General features: G+C 35.4%; 1 non-coding gene across 1 annotated transcript; it reads right to left on the reverse strand.

The window, feature by feature from the left end:
• Positions 1-1,726: 1,726 nt before the first annotated feature.
• Positions 1,727-1,798, reverse strand: TRNAP-AGG. Its single transcript has one exon. It is a non-coding gene; the product is annotated as a tRNA-Pro (tRNA).
• Positions 1,799-5,243: the final 3,445 nt, after the last annotated feature.

The following is a 5,243-nucleotide window of genomic DNA, read 5'->3' on the forward strand; positions in this document are numbered from 1 at the left end:
TCAAGGTTTTTCACCAAGAACAAGAACACCTTCCATGTTCCATGATCACTCTATTTAAAGAGTCATGTTTGCATGTCCATGCAAATTTGAGATCACCAAATTTTGACACTCAAAATTTCACTCAAATGTTTGGGATTAGGTGGCAAGCATGCAAGTTTGAGTTAACCAAATTTTGAGACTCAAAATTCTACTCAAACTTGTGGGGTTTATTTGGCAAACATGCAAGTTTGGTTAAACCAAATTTTGACACCTCAAAATTCAACTAACATGGATTTTTCCATTAAATGAAGTCAACATTTTGACTTTCTTCATTTTAATTCAACAATTAATTTGAATAATGAATTTCAAATTAAAGTAACATTAAATAATTAATTAAACTATTTAATTAATATTTAATATTAATTCAAATGCCAATCCCAGTCAATTCCGACACATAATTGATTAAGATATTTAAATCTTATTTAAATATCTCAGATTCTCTCTTTTCGTTTATTTCGTAAATAAAATAAAATTGCGGTTAAATATATCGTATATATGTAACGCATATTCCCTAATTTGAATTCGAACACTTCGAACTCACTCGTCACACTGTTCTATGGTTTAGTCCGATATGAGCTAGCAGAGGGACCTAATGGACCTATAGATCATGGGCTCCAACGATTCAAGATTAACCGATTAAACTCATTAACCTGGTTAACCAACATTCGTTAACTACTAGGACACTCCACTATAGCCTAGTAGTTGCACTCCCCTCACTATAGATATATTTCTGTCCATCTGATATAACCATGATTAGTAAGTCGATCCTTCACAGGTTGTTCGTAACTAGAGCTGGGTCAATTTACCGTTTTACCCCTGAAGTTACTTCTTGTTCCTTATGTCTCACTGATCCTCTAATAAACAATTGGTTTGTGGTCCAACCAGTAAACCGAATCCCTCTCAGGCCAATGAGAGGGTGGGGCCCCTTGTTCAAGACCTGGAGTCAGTGCTTAAGGGAACTACCTTTCTTCTATCCCTAAAAGTGGGTAGGAGTGAATTCCGTCTTGCACCCCACGTCCCCAGCCATTCACCCAGTCTTACCCCTGAAATGGGAGGCCTGTTGAGTCGGCGAACTAGAGCCACTCTCACCCATGCAAATCTAAGGATAATTCCGAATAAACAGGAGTTCATGGTTAGCTCAGGATTAAAACCGAGTTACCTAGGTTATCGAATGAAAAGAAAATCAGTCTCAACAGTAAACGACTTTATAAAGTGAGAGTGGTTTTCTTCATGGTCCGATCTTATGCAATACTCATTGCATAGGACGCCCCCACTCACATGTCTCCACATGTACAATTTAGTGATCACATTGTTTATATCATATACAAAAGTGGGCCGCATCCATAGTGTCCCCAGAATAAGGTACTCAGCCTTATCTTTATACTATAGATCATTTTGACTATATACTTGAACTTTATCCACTCTTATGTCTCCAACAATAAAATGATATTAAGAGCATTATCATTATTTTCTATGGTAAATTTTAATTTGATAGTTTCATTTGAGACACATATCGTGGAGTACACAAGTAAATCAAATATCAAAAGTTAAGATTTGGATAGGCATGTCTACTAAAAGTGGGAAACATATAAAAAATGATAATTCAGAGCATTATCATTATAGTTTTAATTGCCTTAGTATAAAGGCTAGGTTGCTGGTGAATTGCTAAGCCATTACGAATAACATAGGGGCATTCCAAGAATTGATCTTAGGACCTCTTGCACCCTAAGCGAGAATCATACCACTAGACCAAATGCCCTAACTAGAAACTCAACATTTTTAGCTCCTATTCGATATGTTGTTTCTCAAAAGTGTGAAATCTATTTTCTTGAGGGGTTGTTGGACTATAAAACAAAAAGTTGATGGTCTAGTATTTTAGTTGTAAGGCATGTAATATTGTATTGTTATAATATAGGAGGGTTATCAAATAAACCAACCACCTAACAAAAGAAACAAACTAATTAGTTCGGCTTGGATTGATTCGATTTAGTTCATCAGTTTGTTTGATTTAGTTCTTCTATTTTGCCTCGTATGACAAGAAAATAAAGTTATATTGAATGCACCTGAGTTTCATTTATGACAAACTCATATGAAATATAATTGCATTATTAGTACTAAGAGTTGGAGTCTATAAGTATTTCATGAAGTTAAGTACAACTCACGCTTCATGGAAGAAGAGATAAACTTTAGTTAAGTAACTGGAACTTTAAATTATTTCATGTGGAGCTTTAATACTCTATGCTAGTTACAATCTTTAGGATTGACTAATTGGACACGAGTTCTTGGATTTAGGGAATTGTTTTTATGTAATTTTCAACTCTAACTTATGTTTTCAAAATTTTAGGTCATAATTTAGGTAGTGGTTGTTAGATTACGGATGAACACCAGAGTTTCTATCCAGTTTACCACAACTTACTCTAGTTTTTATTTGAAGGCTATAATTTTCTTGTATGGCAATAAGATTTGTTTTGATGAAATTTTAGTTAAAGTTGCATATTTTACTTCTTATGAGTAAAAAATTTGTTTCTTTGCATAATATAAATTTAGTTGAAGAGTTATTACAGATAAGATGGAGAAACAAATTTTCTTTGAAATAATAAATAAACCCAAGTTCATCATTGTTGTCTAATTCTCATTTCGCAAAAAGCTTAACTAATATGAAATATCAAGGTGAATCAAGAATATTCCTACACATCATTGAGGGTGACAATAAAATGGAGTTAAATTGAACACACTTTTAGTTTCATGTTTGGAAGGTTCAAGATGAAGCATAACTGTATTAATGATATTACAAAGAAATTCATGTTTTATTAAAAGAGACCAACTTCATTTAAGGTACTAGGAGTTTAAACTACTCCCATTGTAATTTCAATCCCTCTACCATGATTACAAATTTAAGGTACTGGAAGTTTAAACTACTTCCATTGTACTTTCATTTAACGTACTAGGAGTTTAAACTACTCCCAGGACATTAATTCTCAACTTTAGATTATAATTTAGGTAGTAGTCATTATAATATTAATGAGCATAAGAGTTACAATTCTTCCATGGACCATATGTGTTATAGTTAAAAGAATATATATATATATATATATTATGATGCAAAATATTTTAACATCCTTTGACATTGAGATGCAGGAAAGATGAACGCCGTCAAATTGGAAGCTTTACCTGTCTTAAGAGTTACAATGAGAACTCTAATCAAGTTGGAGCCTTGGACTAGGAAAATCGTTTTGTTATAGTTGAAATGGATGACTTCGACGTTGTGTCAGGGATGAACGTCCTGTTGGAACACAAAAGTCATTTACATGCCCCTAGCAAAATGCCTAGTAGTAACGGAGTCTAACCTGACGATCATTCAGAAAAACATCCATCAACCAATAGGGGTGAAAATTATGTCGATACTATAGTTGAGAAAGAATCTTAGCCATGATGAATCTATGCTTGCTGCTATTGTTGTAATTGAAAAGAGGAGCTCGAGTGAGCCAACCTCAACAGAAACCTTATTGCCACTACATAAACACCACGACCCAAAACAAGAAGGTCAGATAATGAATTTATCCCCACTAGGACAGATAAATCACAAGATTAGTTTTATGTTGCAGTCGAGATCACCTGCCACAAACAAATGTCATGCGGCTGAGCTTGAGCTAGCTGAATTCTACGAAAAGCTAAATGACTTGTTGACAGTAGAGTTTATTAGACCCGCAGAGGCTCTTGTCAGTAATCACTAAAATGCTGGGCAAAGACACCAAGCCAACACCTCTAATGAAGAAGGGAGACAAAAACAAACCACTGAAGCAACACATGTTACACAGAAATACCATCTAGACGGATGAAGAGAAGGCTCAGTCAGAAGCGTCAACCACAATAATTTCATATAAGTTAAGGCAAGATCAACTTCGAATTCAAAGCAACAAGAACCAAAGACTGGTGCGAAAATACTATGGACTAGTCGAAGTTAACCACAAGATTATGAAGACATCATATAGGATCCAATTTCTCTTATGGATGCCGATTAACCCTGTTGTCCACGTCAGTCACTTGAAACGTTATTATTCCAACCAAGAAGACATCAAGCAAAAGTAGGTGGTATGACATCATGCAAAGAAGAAAAAGTTTCAAGCGAAGAAAGTAGAAAAGACACCATCAGAGAAGACATGAAGATTCAACGAACCAAGAAGTGATTTCAACAGCTCCTAGTAGATTGGAAGAGGCTCCTCATTTTAGACTAGTTGGAAGCGCATCGAGAGACCTAAAGTCAGCCTCATCCTACAACGTTGAGTTTATGTAAACAATTTGTTGTCCGATTGTCCAAGGCGTGTTGTCTGTAGCTGCATGTTGGTTGATAGAGATATCAATAAATTGTGTGGGGCAGATGTCACGGTCATGATTGTCCAAGGCGTGTTGTCTGTAGCTGCATGTTGCATGTCTCAGCCATTTATGTAAACAATTTGTTGTCCGAGGCGACATGCTCATTCCAAACCTCTTTTACTTGCTTTCATGTTAGATAGGACTTTACTATTATTGTTGTGCCAATATGGGGGTGTATGACTAGTCATCAAAATCATATTTACACCCACCCGGACTAAAATTTCTCAAAATGTTTATAGGAAAATGTGATTAGTTGTCCGTTCTTCTTACCTAGGTTATATGTTATCAAATCCATTGTTGTTGCTTATTCGCTTATACTATTGCTTTATTTGAAATTATTTTTAACGTATTTCCTTGCTCAAGTTTTCTAAAAAAATTCTTTCAAACATGACTTGAGCATACACTGCTATTGTCCATACAGTCTGAATTTTGCACGGTTAACTTGTTCGTCAAATTAGAATGAATGTCACATAATTGTTGTCTCACTGCTGAAAGAATGCGATTGTGATACTTGCCTTCCGTCCGATTGTGGGCCAAATCTTCAGACTATTTACGTGAGTTGGGCCGGGAGCATGTGTAGGTTGAAAAGAAAATGGTTGGATGTAAGTTGCGAATGACGGTTGGGCCACATAAGATTTTTTTCTTTACCACTTTAGGCTTGTGAGTCTCAAATTTTAGTTCAAACGGACCCAAAATCGAACCTACTAGTTCCTTCTTCCTCACATGACTCGCTGAAAATTTTGGTGCCCTTCTCACTCCTATTCTCCATTCTGTCTCCTCTCGCTCTCTGAAACTTCTTTAAATGTTATTGTTCAATAGAGAATCTGTGC

This window comes from Cucurbita pepo, chromosome LG03, assembly GCF_002806865.2.
Source record: "Cucurbita pepo subsp. pepo cultivar mu-cu-16 chromosome LG03, ASM280686v2, whole genome shotgun sequence".
Taxonomy (NCBI): domain Eukaryota; kingdom Viridiplantae; phylum Streptophyta; class Magnoliopsida; order Cucurbitales; family Cucurbitaceae; genus Cucurbita; species Cucurbita pepo.